Raw genomic sequence first — 15844 nt, forward strand, 5'->3', positions numbered from 1 at the left:
CCTCTGGCTACTATTGCTTGTTATTACAAACTATAAACATCGCCTTTGCAATGCCTCTAATGTTGGGACAGAAAAAATAAAGGTGGGGGGATGGGGACGGGGAAGCACCGAGAATGGGAAGAGAGGGAGATTTTCACAAAGAGTTAAAAAGACCTGATGAAATCCGTACAATGTACACCATATGGCCTGACATTTACCAGATTAGTTAAACATTTCTACTGGGGATAAATATTCCTGCACATCGATGTAAAGAAATTGCATGAGACAAGGGCACATACAGCATATTTATGCCATGGAGTCATCTTTTTTTTTTTTTTCCCTCCCTTTGATAGCAGCATTCAGGTTACTGAACTTGTAAGGGCCAAGTGAACTAAACCAGAATTAACCCCCACTCCTGTTACTGAGCTGCTTGTCCACACAGCTGCAGGCACAGCCCCCAGTCAGCCTCAACACAGCGGCATGTAAAACTCACCCCCAAGAGTTTAGAATGAGAGATCTTGCGATTAAAAAAAAAAAAAAAAGGAAAAAAAATAAAAAATAAAAAAAGCAAACAAACAAACAAACTCTATGGAGAGGATAAAACGTTAAAGTTTGTCAAAATCTATTTCCAGACCACGGCTGCCTGTGGAGAGATGGCTGTGATGGCTGCCAAACTGATTCGAGGCGGGTTGATGCAGCGGGGGTGACTGGTGGTGCCCCTGTCTGGTGTAGACTACTCTGCTCCTTGGTGAACAGCCCTAAAGCCATAGATTTCATTTGATCTTTGCAAAGGCTAACATCTGTCTGCTGTCATTTTAGTAAGATTGATGACAGGCTGGGGTAGGGGAGGAGGAGGGGAAGTGCAGTGGGAGAAAGGCAGGTCCCCATAGCCTTGGCGGCTGCGGCCAAGCCTGTCCAGAGTCACTGGCCCGGGCCCTCCACTCCTGCACTGCTGCAGCAGGAATGGCACCGGGTGTTTACAGCACACAGCAGGAACTCCAGACATAAGGCAGCATTTTGCACTTTGTGTATCTTAATAGATTATTCCCGTTGCAAGCAACACAGAGCAAAACGTTATGACAACCATAAGGATGTAGTTTACTGTGGTTTAATGTGCCTGGGCAGTGCAGAGTAAAGCTATCAAAAAATACATTTAATTTTTTAAAAGCTTTTCAAGTGAAACTAACTGATGTGGACATACAGCTATTTTTATACGAAACCCCATCTTTTGGCAGACTTTTTTCCAGGCTCTAATAGAAAATACTCTTTTTATTAGCAGTAGTATTGCAGTGCCAAACGAAAAATCATATGCTATCCCACTTGGAAGCCTTCTTGCAAGCTGATGTGTGAGCTGATGTAATAGGGGAATCTTCTACGAAGGACCCATGGCCCAGACAGGGCAGCCAGTTGCTGGCTGCAGTATGCTACTCTCTGTTGAAGAAAAATAGCTTTCATACTTGGGCTAGATGGAGTCCTATATCTTTTTTTTTTTCCATGAATGAATGAGTGAATGAATCACTATCAATGCTGAAATTTGATCTTACTGCAAATCCCAGACATTTGGGTTTCGCTGGGCGTGTGTCCATATACGAGAGGGATATCAGTTGCTTTGGGAAAGAAGTGCAGTGTGCTATGGAGGAAACACACAGCGATAGAGCTAACTACCATTGAGGACTGGGTGTTGTAAATGTATCTGTGAATCAGATTTGAAACCACTGAGGCAAGGGCTGGAAGGGGCTCTCAGCTTAGAGCACAGAGGAAGATGGGTGAATGAGCTGGTTCCTTTTACAACTTGGAATTCAAAATATTCTTGACCTAAAATTCCAGGCTGAGACTTGTATGGGCTTGGGAAAAATCTCAGCTCCAGCCCTGACTTGGGCCCCTCCTGTAGAAATTTATGGTACTGAGACTGATACCATGCAGATTTTAACTACTCAGTGTCTCATTGTGATGGCCATCAAAATGACATGACATTAGAGAGTGGGATTTCAGCAGTGGGCAAGGAAAATGTAGGTTAGAGAAAGAAAACTGTGTTCTTCTGATTCATATGGGCTGTGGGTCAGGAGCTAACAGAGACTCTCTCACTGACCAGAGGACTGGCTCGGGCCACATGGGCTGTGTGCTTGGGTGAGCATGGGTGGCTGGATTGATAAAGAGTGAGACAGAGAGATAAATACACATACAGAGGAAAATAAGAACACATAATATATTGGTGTAAGTTGCAGTATATTTCCTCCTAGTGATGAAAGACTGAGTTATAGATCTTTCCTTGTGATAAGAACAGATATTTCTTTCCAAATCATTTACCTATAAGACACTCAGATATTATTTAGGTCCGAGTCTATTTTCAGCAGTAGATAATGATGGAGATGGTTTCAGTGGGGGTGCAGTGACACTGAAGAGACCACAGCGATGGAAAGGTCCCTCCAGGCAGCAGCACCACCAGGTTTGCTGTCTTGAAGTTAGAAAAACCTGAAGCTTTTCCCAAACAAGAGCAGTGATCCCTTGTAGGGAGATAGCAGTGGAAGGTAGAAGGAAGGGTCTGGCAACCCAGGCTGGCTGTAGATAGGGACCTGCTCAGCTGGTGGCACAGGCTCTGTGTCTATGCGTACCCATGTGGCTCTGACAGTTCCATCTCAGGCATTTAGCAGGGGAAGGGTGCTTAAAACACACTGATAGAGGCTTAATCTGAATCTCCTGTGGGTGAGGAATTAATTCTTATTGTAAAACTTCAGAGAAAAGATGGCATATTTACTCTAGTGTCCCATGTAAACGTGATATGGCTATTTATACATTAACAGGGTTTAAATCTTCATTCATTCAGGTCCTTAATGTATGAGAAGCAATCGCCATGAGTGTTAAAAGATCTGTTTACTGCTCTGGGATATAATTAACTTTTAAAAAAGGATGCTTGTATAGAGAAAACAACTTTACCTGACAGCTTTGATGTAAGAAAAGCCTTCTCCCTTTGACTGCTCCAGAGATGCTGCAGTGTTGTGTGGGTGCGTTCAGCCCTTTCATCCCTATAGTCAGCAATATACAACATTTATGTGTCTCAGAAATGTGACATATGTACACTGCACGTATGAGGAGGTAGGTAGGCTGGTCTTCTAAAGCTTGTTTGGGAAAAGCAGGATGTTTCTGTCAGCTAGGAAAGATGAGAGTACCTGACTTTACAGCTAGAGTAGAGAAATGCTTTTCATGTCACTGGAAAGCCCACTATTATTATAATTATTATGTACTTATTTATTCAAATCCATGGAGATGTGCTCCTACCCTTGAGCCTGGATAAGGCACCTGTGCAATGCTGTCAGTGGAAACTGTGAGAATATCAGGTTTGCCTTCACCTCCACTGATGTCAGATGGAGCCTCGCTGTTGTGCATCACCGCTGTAAAACCCTGCTTCCGAATCTGAAGAGCAATCTTCACAGTGGTCAGTGGATCTTGATATCACACTTGTTCTGTTTGATGAGAATTGCAGTGATGCATTGCTTTTGAGATCCATCACCTGCTGAACAAACAAATCCTATGGTCAGGGCAGACTTGGGCCGAGTGGGGGAAAGTCAGCTGTCCCCATCTCGCTTAAATGAGCTTCAGTTCAGTACATTAGCATGCTGATAAGCAAATTTCATGTTCCATGCTGCTCTTAAAGGCACTCACACACAGCTGACCTGGCCCCTCTAATCCTGAAGGAACAGCTGATCCATCAAGCCTCCTGCATCCAACATGAGGTGAGGAGGAATGCTGCACCTGTTTCCATTCTGGTGTTTCTCAGGTATGTCGAGCTGCTTTGTTCTTGTGTTCACCTCTCATTTCCCTGGGAAGAAGAAAAAGAAGAAAAACTAGATGTGAGGGCTTAAATCACTGAAGATGAGAAACAGCAAAAGGAAATAAAGAGGTCACACATCTAAGTTAGCTTATGATTAAAAAGAAATTAGTGGGGCTATTTTTAATTTGTTTAAATCTATTACATTCTATTAAAAAGATTTTTATATTTTACTAAGTGTGAGATGAAGTGTGTCATCAGAGGAAGATTTTTCAGTTATAGTCTCCTTTCTCTTAAACAATTAGATGTCAAAGTCTGAAGTCACTGATGTGAAGCCAGCAGAAAAGACAAAAAAGTTGTGGCCTCTGAGATAATACGTGGATGTCTTCTGGTGTGCCCAGTTTGTATGCATCAGGGGAAGGAAAACATAAGCTGTGCATAGCAGCACCAAAATAATACAAACACCCTCAATTGCTTGTTTCATCCCCAGCTGGAATGTCAGACCAGAACCACTGAACATCTCACCAAGTCTTACTAACCTTCTGAGCTGAGTTGTGAGAAATTGTTCTGACATCACATGAGCTGGGCCACGAGGCAGAACTAATATGATATTTGCTGTCAAAGGTTTCCTAGGAAATATACTACTTAGAGCACTCGGTCCTCCCTGCTGCCCTCCCTACATCCTCCAGTCCCACTGGCTCTCACAGGTTTTGCAGAGGACAGCAGTGTCCCCTCTGTTCTCCTCCTGCAGTTCAGTGCTTTCTTGCAGCCCCATGCACCCAGTTGAGTGAGGAGTAGTTGCAAAGTTTTTGAAGCTATGCTCATCTACCTAATTGCATTTTTTTTCCCCTTTGATTTATCCCTTTCCATTCTTCCCCCCACACATCTTCTGCAGAGGGAGAGATGAGAGAAACTGAGTTGGAGAGAAGGAAAGCTGAGCAATCCTAACTTTATCTGGCAAAGGAGAAGTGGTGGGAAAAGGTTAGGGAAGTCAGCAGATAACTTAAAGCTTAACATGCCATGAGGCTCTTGATCTTTCAACTGCCCTTTGTGATATATTAGCTATTATTCTGCATAACCTATAGAGACTTTTCAGCTGATTGGAGCTCCCCAATACACATTTTTATCTTGTGGCTGTAAATGTTGTCCTTGCCATTGGACTAAAATAAATGATGACTGTCATTCAGGCCAGAGTTTTCAGCTTGGCCATTAGGAGCTGCAGGATGGTTCCCACTGAGGGTGAGATGAATGGAGTTGTTTCACACATGTTAACCAAATGCAAATCCTTAGATGGAAACTCATGGTCAGCTTTTTCCAATGCTATTTTCAGAACTTCCACAAAAGGCCGTGCTGTGATTATATGTATTCATGATATGTATATCATGTATTCAACTCAAACAATATTTGAATGATGCATTTAGAATTCCTAAAAAAGGACCATGCTTCTGTAAACTGCATCATATTTGTAAAAGGAGAAAAAAATGTAGCTTGCTTTTCCTTTCTTTCTCTCATTCTTTCTAAGATATCGTTTCCTAAGGCTGTAAGAATTGGCGTTAATGCTACATTACACACAGACACACTTCTACACAATCATATGTATTTGCATGTATGCTGTACATAAACAACCTTATGGAATCCTTGCTCCTCATTTTAAAGCTTGATTCTGTATTTTTCAAAGCAGAGAAGTCCTGGGTGTCCAACAGTTGCTGTTTCATGCTCTCTGCCTGGATTGTTCAGCAAACAGAGACAAGAAAATAAATCATTGTGGTTTTTTTGTGTTATCTATCTATCTGTTTGTCTGTCTGTCTATCTAACTGTTTGGCCTACCTGGCCATTTATTCCTACCTGTTTTCCTCCACAGATGAAACAACACTCTATTTTTGAATTCGTCATCAAGTGTTCTTTATGGTGCCAATATTGATTTCCACAACCCCTAGAAAGCCAAGACTGTTACCTCCATGATGGTCCCTGCAGCCACTGACTTGGAAAACAGGAGAGCTAAGGTTGCTGTTGCCAGACATTGGTTTCCCACACGGTAGGCAAGAAGACAAGTAGCCCTAAGTCACTGGACTGTCTATTTCATTTATCTCTATGATGCCATTTGCTTTACCTCATCCCGTGTGTGTGTAGTGAAGCTGTTTGTTTGGCCAACATGCCCTATGGGCCTTGTCTTAGTAATGAAAGTGCAGAAGGTGGAAAAGGAGTTCTATTCTGAATTCTTTAGCTTTATCTTTAGCTTCTGATGATAACTAAAAGATTGGGATGTTTTGAGGTATGCTTTCAAATTCCTAAGTGCAAAACCAGGCTGAACTCCAAGCAGGGCTTCAAACGTGTAAATCTGTACGGAATTTGTGTTTTTATAGTCAGAGAAAGGAAAGCTAATACTTTTCTCTTTCTGTTCAAGTTTCTGCCAAATATTAAGACCGTACAACTGATGATATCAATCAGTTTTAGAAGCAGAGTCAGCTTAACTGAGAACCTGCTTACATGTCTTAGGTATGCAACAGCTTTTCAGGTTGGTGTTTTTCATTGAAGAGTCACGCTTTTCTTGTGTGAAGGAGATGGTAGGCTCACAAATCAACCTATACCTGTAAGATACCACCATGAAACTACGTTGCTTGTAGAAAGCAGAATTTTCCTAAATTATACTAGAACACCCGGTCACCCAGATCATTCATTCATTTTCAAAACACTTTAAGAATGTCAGTCTTCATTGTACCATGTGTAATATATGTCGGGGGTTATTGTTGTACCCCACTGCCAGATGAGGAAGGGAGGAAAGGAGATTACAAAACCACAGCTTGAATTATTGCTGGAGGCAGGACTGGAACTCAGGATTTCCTGGACAGATTAGCACCCTTCACTTCTCCCTCGGTTGGTATAATTAGCAGTGTCCTAGGTTTCTCTTATTCACATGCAAGATCACATTTGAATACAATTTTCTTTGAAATTACCTGTCTTAGGGTCACTTCTGTTGTGCGCTTCTGACAGTTAATGATCTGCTGCCTGTAGTGAAATGCCACCAGTACCCTGTAAATCTTGAACAGATGTAAAGGTGTCCATTTGTGACTACTGATTTAATCTCTCTGGATTTCTGAAAATGGCTACCTGTAAAGCTTGGGGACTCGTGTCTTGAAAAAAGCAGTCCTTTGTGGCTGCTCTTGGCTGGTGGCCATTCAGAGGGATGTCTTACATCCTTGAGATGAACTTAGTGCAGTCCTCATTGACCTAGCAAGCCATTTTTTTCCTAATGACAAGCTGGGATCACATCTGGTAATGACTGCTGCAAGATTGTCTTGTTAGGGAAAGGGCTAAGGTGGGATAGTCTTTAATGAAATGAAAGCACCTCATAAAATCTGATTCCTCAGTTTTACAGGCATGGCTCTAGAATTTTAGCCGATGCAGACTCAGTAAATCAGTCAGTCAAAAATTATATCAGTTGAAGTATAACGTTCATGTCAGTCCAAAAACCTGAACATGTAGGTGATTTGGAGGGCATTTTGTTAACTCTTTAATTGGTCGTTTGAGTGCTGGAGGCAGTAGCTAATTGCCTGTAGGTCAGCATAGTCCTAGAGCTTACGTAAATGTATATTGTCATATGTCACATTTTCATATGGCTCCTTTGCACAGGTTGGTAAAAATGATTGCTGCATAATTAAAATTAAGACAAGGTGGGAAAAGTGATTCAATTAGACCCCTGAAGCCATCGCACAAATTATATAAAGTACCAAAAACTAATGAATAGTTGTAACTAGTTTTATCTTTTTACTCTTCATTCTTGAATCCTGAGGGTATTAAAATGGCTGGAGTCTCTCTCCAAGTTCTCAGAGGTAAGTTTTTGGGTGGGCACAACGAGTATGAGTCAGCGTGGAGGAATCCAGGCCTTTTAAAATACAAGCACACAGAAACTTCGTTGCCTAGTTGTTTTGAATTGAAAATAACCAGACCTTACCCACAAGAGACCTTTTGGTTTCTCCACCAGCTCAGTATTATTTTGAAAACATCTGCAATATTTCACTCCGCATGCAGCAGGTATTATATACCAGGGAGGGTGATGACAGTAAAAATAAATGAGATATGTTGTAACCAAAACATCCCAAGTTTTACATCATACATTTCACAACCCTTGCAAGCATCCTGTGCTTTGACTTGTAGTCTAAAGGCGTGTGGTAGTTTTACAAATGTCTATTAGTATTAACAAATATATTCCATTATTAGCCAGTGTGCCACTGGCCCAAACTTCTGGTGCAAGAGTTGTGTTAGTATGGCTTATAAAATATAGGAGTGCTGCAGGCACAAGCTTTGGAAATAAGAGCCTCAGCTAAGCAGGAGGTCTCATTACATTTGGTGGGACAACTTACTAGAGGCCTGAAAGTGAGTATAAAAGCTGCCTCCCAGCTAAAGTTTTTTATGGTTCCTGCCCTTTCCCAGAGCAATATGACTGTAGGAGATTTAAAGCAACAAGGTCTGCACCTTGGGGTGCTGGCAGTGTGCTAATTATGGCTAATTTCAAAAGGAGAGGTAAATGAAAGACTGAAGATCCATAAGTCTGCACTATTTCCACATTTTTTTTTAACAGAAGTTTTGATGGTTGAAAGAAATGGGGAACGTAGGAAACACACTTTGCACATTTTTATCTTCCTGTTTGGCTCTTTGCTGAAAGCTACAAATGTCAGTTTCTGGGAAACTCAGAGTGTTTCTTGCCAGGATTGTGAGGTGTGCACAGATGGGACTTGATAACCTGAAACTGTATAAACCACACTCCTTACAAGGAAATCAGAGAGTATTTCTAATCTCGATTAGAGCAGATACAGTCTTGTAAGATTTTAAAGTGTACCCTGTTTCCAGAGGTCTTTGTATGCCTTGACCCTTGTAGGGGGAACTCAACTTAGATATAAATCATAGAATAGTTTGGGTTGGAAGGGACCTTTAAGATCATTTAGTTCCAAGCCCCTGCCATAGGCAGGGACACCTGCCTCTAGACCAGGTTGCTCAAAGCCCCATCCAATAACAATAGTGTCTTTTTTTGCTTTCACCTCTTTGAATTTGAAAGCAGTGGTAACAAAGCCTGTTCTGATGCTTATCCAAAACTTGATCAGAAGCTTCAGCTAGAATCTAATTTATTATCTCATCCAAGCACTAGCTTTATCAATCCAAGGAAATCCCCACTGAGGACCAGGATGATTCAGGATGTAGTAGGTGATGATGTCAAGATGATGATGTCAACACACTGGATGAGTCCTCCATCAGTGGTAAAGCTGCTGTTGGTACAAAAAATAAACACCCATGAAGCTTTCTGTGGATAAGAATCCCAGGAGATGCAGAGAGCAGAGCAGAGCAAACAGAGAAAACTGGAACACAGGAGATGTTCAGATCGTGTCTTTACTTTTCCCAAGCTTCCTACTGGAAAAGAAAATAGTCATACAAAGTCAGCAATGTTCTCCTGTTGTTAGGCTCTTTTGGCCAAAATACTTTCTTCAGTCTTTCTTGACTTGTGTTTGGCCTGGGCTGCTGGTAGTAAGACTGAATTTCCATTCTTTCTTACCTGCAGTTCAAGAAAAACACTGCTTATATACAAGCGGGGTGTTCTTCTGTCACCTTTTCTCATATCCTCTTGGCCTGAGACCACCTAAATATCAGGTAAAGTATTGCTTGTGGCCACTGCAGGTTTTCCTTCAAGAACAAGGCACAAGTGGCAGTCTGTAATTGCTTTTATACATGTAAACTGAGATTTTTAGATGACTAATGGAAAAAGGCAGATTATGATGTGGACTGTTGTGGGCTGTACATGAAGAGCACTGAAAGTCTGGATTTGGAATATAGGAACGTGGAAATAACTCAAGTATTTGGGATGCCTTTGTGAATTATATATATATATAGTATTATATTACCTTTATATAGATGTATATGGCAATACAATACAAAACTAATGAGAGTCATGATTTCTCCTCTGAGCATAAAGAGCAATTCAAGGTCATAGCTCCAAATTCATCTTTCAAAACAGCCTCATTTCGTTGACTAAAGAAGACTTGGACCACTGCCCTATTTTTGCTATTAGAATGCATATTTTAAGATATTTAAAATCAGAAGATTTATCTGTTAAGGTGGACACTGTGAAAGGAAAGTGCTGACTATTGTCACAAGGCAGGCCTGTCTGTGTGAAAGACTTTGCTAGTAACAAGATTACACTGAGTTTAAAACTGAGTATGCAACCCGTTTTGCTGGTGGAGGTGCTGGCACAAACTGAGCCTGCTAGGTTTTGTGGCGAAGACCTACACAGTGCACTCCTTATCAAAGCAGTGCGTGATAGTGAAATGTATTAGGGCTTTGGATAAATTCCTTTAAAAGCCTCTGGAATTACAAAGAGAGTGAGAGAGACTTTCCATGGCCTTTCTGGAAATTCCCTGTGAATCACTGGTAGGTTCCCCCTGGGAACTGACTGAGTCAGTGGGTAGGTGGTAATGGCCCATTAAATTTGATAGGACATGCTTTGGTGGTGAGTGGTGGGACCATGGCATCTCCATGTGTTTTCACTAGCTAGCAGCAGAAGGGTTTGCACATTGTACTTCCTTAGGGGTACATTTTACATGCAGTGAGGTAGGGATGCCAAGGCAGCTGTCTTCTCCCAGAGAGGCTGGAAAGACACAATTTCCCTCTAGACCAGTGTTCCTCTTGATATACATCAGGTTTTAATGGTATTCTCTTGTAAAGAGCAGGATTTAAATGGTGTTGTTAATACACGAGATGAACTTAAAACTTGTTACCAGCAAGTCTGGGGACCCACCATCCTTTGTGCTATCTTAAAGAGGCACAACCCTTTCTCACATTACCTTATGTGCGGAGACTGAAACACTACACTGCTTGGGTAGTAGTTCTTGTACCAGACCATTACAGAAGCTGGGATATGGGATATTCCTTTGGTAGTGTGGTTGCCCAAGGTTGCATCTGGAAACTAATATGTGCTGTCCTGTGAACAGAGCTATTGCACTGGTGTTGTGGGCTCTGCAAGAGTGCAGTGTTCTTTCTGTATTCCCACCTTCTCCTGGCTTATACACAATATAACTGTGAGGCAGAAAGGACACTGTTAGGTACCCAGAAAGGGATGAGCCCTCTTCCAAGGGCCTTCCTATGGCATGAAATTAAGAGTGAACTACGTTGGCATATGCTGGGCAATGCAGTACTGCAGTGCTCAGTGGACTTCTTCATTTTATATGGTTATAATTTAAGAAGGAATACATTTTGGTATCCAGAAGGCTGAAACAGTCCCTGGAGGGAGATGCTAAATCTAGTGATTTGCAGCTCTTCCCTGACCCCAAAAGCAAACCTGAGACCTTAGCAAGTGTATTCTGCTTTGTATCTTAGTCATTTATCTGCAGAAGGTTTTGTTGGCTATAGTAGAACGTCTCCCTCCCTATTAAAAGTTTTGCAGGTATTTGTGTTGTTACCCTATTTTAATTTATTTTGTAAATGACAGGCCATGTGTTTTGTTATTGTTGTTTTCTTAGTATTTAATGTTTCCCTTGACCTAGGTTTATATGGAAATAGTAATGCTGATGGCCGGTTGAGACATGGATAGATTGTGATTGGATTTAAGCCTGTAAAAGATGGTTAGTGAATGAAGAGTGCTGACTAATCAGACTTTTTCATACATGAGGATATTTCAAGGAACAACACCTGAGGACTATAATGTTTTTCTCAGGATGCAGACAGTCACATCAGAAGAGAAGAAAAAGACACTGTTAATGGTGATCACCATGCTTAGAAAAGAATAGGTGGACTTGGCTTGATTTCTTCAGGCAACTTATGTAGTTTTCCTCCCTAGTTTTGGTTCTTTGTTTTAGTGAAAGAACTCAGAGCTCATATTCACCATGCAAATAAATATCCTGCAGTATTTTTGATGTCTCACAATTAGCCTCAATAACCCAAAGGACTGTATGTATGCCATGAGTAGAGCCAGGAATAACACACATCTTTGTGTCTATTTATGAATGACAGATTTCTTCAGTCAGGCAAGCTGAACTTAGCCATCTTGGCCTTGATACTATCCATGTGGCTAAAATTGCCATTCCATTTGTCCAGTGGGGCAGATTTGTATTGTTCCTTCACTTCATGCTGTTGTGCTGTGTGATAAATGTACCTCTCAGTCTTAAGCAAGTCTAGATTGAGTGTTTTGTGTTGGTGAAAATAATAGTTTAGCATTCTCTCAGAAACGATCAACAATCTTAGTCATTTCCCTGTCGCTCAGGTAGTTACAACTTTCAGGATAAGAAGGAGGTAAAAGAGTTTACTTCAGAATTCAGATGATGGATCACATTGAAGCAGGAAATTTCCTTAAGACTAGAATAGAAACTAGTCTAGAAGCCAGAAAAACCTCTTATTTCTTTTTTCTTTTTTTTTTTCTCTCTCTTTTTTTTTTTTTTTTTTCTTTTTTTTCTATACACATGATCATCATCAATGATTAACCCAAGTTTTTCAGCTATAAAGTAAGCATACTTCTTAGCCTTCTGTGGTGAAGGTAAGTCTATTGATATGAAGATGCTGATGTTCTCCTATTTTTACCCACTACAGTAACTGTTTGGAAATACATATAGAAAGACTTTGCTAGGGTAAAAGAACCCATGTAATGTCATGTGACCATTCCAACCATCTGGGCTGGGAATTATGTGAGTCTCTTTCTAAAGGATTAACATGCTTAGGTATCCTTGAGGAGCAGTCATTTAGGACACCTCTTCTTCTGCAGAAAACCATCAAGATCTGCATGCTTGAGAGGTAACCCAATCTGTGAAGGTGTTCGCATTCCATTAATCTCTTATCTAAGGGACAAACTTAAAAGAATAATCCCTCCAGTGGGAAAGCTACTGTAAATGACAAACTCTTCACTATCATTCCCAAAGCAGAGAGATTTTGACAGGGGCACCCATTTTGCTAGAAGAGTTTTCTTACACTTTCCTGAAGTGATTAGTCTCTGTGATAAGGCTTGCAAACCAAAATTATAACCCCACTCCTTACCTGATTCAGCCGTGGGTTCTGGGAATGCCCAGCCTGGGTTCATGTGGTCAGATTTGTTTGAAACATTACAGATACTACCTGAAAGTCTAAGTATTTTTTCACTCCATTTTTTCTATGTTTTGTTTTTTTTTTCTTTTCCCAGAAGAATAACATTTTTGCACCTCTGTTTCCTCTCCATCTGTCATTTGTCTCCTTCCTCTTTCACAAGCCACAAATGTTTGCCACCCTCTCATCCGCTGTCTCAAGTCCCCTGGAGTCTGTTTGATGGATGGTGGCTGATCTTGAAGAGCACACCCACTCTGCAGGCCATGCAGTAGGAAATGGTGGCTTCCCTTCAGGCACTGTGGCATGGTCTCCTCTGGCAGTACAGCCCTACTCCCCTCGTAGCTTTGTCTCAGCACCTGTAAAGAGTCCTGGGCACAGGGGCCAGAAAAGTATTCCTCTGAGCAAAGGTGATTAGATTAAGGCACAAATGAAAAGTGTGATAGTTGATTCTTCATTTTACTTGAATGATTTGATTTATTATTATTATTTATTTTGGCCGGTTGAAAGAGAATATCTGCAATTTCAGCTGTAACACACTGTTTCAATTGCACGATGTGTTTACATCTAAAAGGAAAGCCCAAATATGAGTCTTCTTTCTAAAATTTTCTTTCTAGGAATAAACATCCTCTTAATAGTCACAGCTGAACTGTTTGCAGTAGACAAACACAAAAAGGTGGCAAACACAGCCAAAGAAAATGAAATATTCTCTAAAATGCTTGGCAGTGTTTGTTCACCTTTGGAATATGCATCCTGTCCCTCTTCTTAAAAGATGTTATCTTTTTCTTTTTAAATATAGCTGGATGAGCTGGTATTTCTTCTGCTCAAGCTGTTTCTAATCTATTTTTCCAACGGTGGCAGCAGATTAGGAGATGATACTTACAGAAATGACATTATATCATTCTTTAAAATACTCACCCTGAAAGGCAAAATCTGCAGAAATTATGGGACTAAGAGGCCTCTTTTGAGAGGCAGAAACTATTTTAACTCACTATTTTTAGAACCCTGCAAATCACATATTTTTCTCTTCACTGGCATTTCAAAAAATAAAAAAAAAAAAATTAAAAAATTTAAAAAATTGGAAATTGTAATAAGTTAAAAAAAAAAAAGAATCCTTCACAATTTTTTTCTTTGGTGTAAAATGGAAAGTTGAAAAATGTCATCCGTGGGCAAATGAGATGCTTCACTTTAATTTCGTTCATTTTTGAGATCCTTTTCTCAGAAAATAAATAAATAAATAAAAATTAAACAGAGGAAGAACAATTTTCTCATCTGCTATGGACCGGCTATCCATGTGGACTTGGTAAGGATTCTTGGCTGGGCTGCTGCTTGTGGGGCACCAAAGCGACCTTGATGTGCACAAAATGATGCTTCCATTATTGGCGAACATTGGCAGCCGTGTGCACTCACTATGGACTTTGCTTCCACTGCCAACAGATGCCACAGGATGTGCAAAATTAGACAACAGAATTGAATTACCCTGAATATTTCAGGGAAGTAATGCTGAAATCTTCTGTGATCACCAGCATTATCTTTAGCACTGTTTCCTAATTTAGGCTGTTAAGGCAATTGCCAGGGAAGGGGAAGTACTAGTGCTGTGATGAGTTGTTCTGGGAGCCCCATGGCACTCAGGAGACACAGCCCTCATGTGTGACCTGGTGCTCTGCCCATCAGCATGCAGGTAAGTCATGGGAACAGCTGTTATCAATGAGGAGCTGGCACTGTAAACAGAGCAAACAGCTTCAAAAGTTTCCGGTGTTAAGGAAGGTTGAACACTGATTTCGGTTTCATGGGAAGGATTTTCAAGAGGATCCCGACTGGTGATCATCAGCCACTAAAAACTGATGTAGTAGGGAAGAGGTAAATAAGGAAAAGGATAATGGCACTGCAATAATTCCACGTGGATTAAGGAGAAATTGACATCCAGTACTGCAGGAAAGAAAGTTTGTCATGATTTGCTTTAGTTGATGCAGGTTTTATAAAGAGCAATACAGCTCATCAGAGACAGATCCAACAGATGAAAACAGATTCAGGAGCTGCTCCTTCACAGCTAAGTGTAAGGGCTGTACCACAGAAGGCAAGTGCTGCCTTGCCTTGCCTTATCTTTTTATGCCTTGCTGTGCCTTGTCATGCCATGCTGTGCTGTCCTGTACCTTCTCGTGTCACTATATCTGACAGTGTGTACCAGAGGGAGAAGGAAAATCCACACAGATGAGGAATCCTTGGTATTTCCTAGGAGCTCTGGGTATCTGGTTGCTCTTTCGTGCCCTTCCTAGTCATGGCTATTGCTATGTAAGCTTTTTTGTTTCTACCTGAGACCTAGCAGCAAATCTGGTGCTTCTGTGGCCCCAGAGATGTTGCTATAAGGAAGGGTGCAAGAGGGGAATATGTTTACAAAGGGATGATGAAGGACCTGGGGAAGATCCATTGATCAGTGACAACCAACATGGTATCCTGTGCAAAGAAATAACGTTTCTTGAGTTGTGGGGTGACCTCATTGCAGCCTTTCAATACCTGAAGGGAACTTACTCCCAGGAGGGGAGTAAACTCTTCAAAAGGGCTGACAATAGCAGGACACGGGGAAATGGTTTTAAGTTAAAAGAGGGAAGATTTAGGTTGGATGTTAGGGGGAAGTTGTTCACTAGGAGAGTAGTTAGGCCCTGGAACAGGCTGCCCAGGGAGGTTGTGGATGCCCCGTCCTTGGAGGTGTTCAAGACCAGGTTGGACGGGGCCCTGGGCAACCTGATCTAGTAAAGGTGTATGTTTGGTGGCCCTGCCAGGCAGGGGGGTGGAACTACATGATCCTTGAGGTCCCTTCCAACCCGGGTCATTCTGTGATTCTGTGATTCTGTGAGTGACTTATGAGTAACCACAGGGGGCTTCCACAGGACCTCTAACGGAGTTGTCTCATGTAGCAGTATCAGAGAGCACCTTCACTTGTCAGACACCCTGATGTGTCATTCTGCTGATTAAGAATAGTAATTAATTGAGAATAGTAATGTTTATGCTTCCATTTTCACCTTCCTTCTTTTTTTTTTTTTTTTAAAT

This window comes from Coturnix japonica, chromosome 3 (genome assembly GCF_001577835.2).
Source record: "Coturnix japonica isolate 7356 chromosome 3, Coturnix japonica 2.1, whole genome shotgun sequence".
In the NCBI taxonomy this organism is placed as follows: domain Eukaryota; kingdom Metazoa; phylum Chordata; class Aves; order Galliformes; family Phasianidae; genus Coturnix; species Coturnix japonica.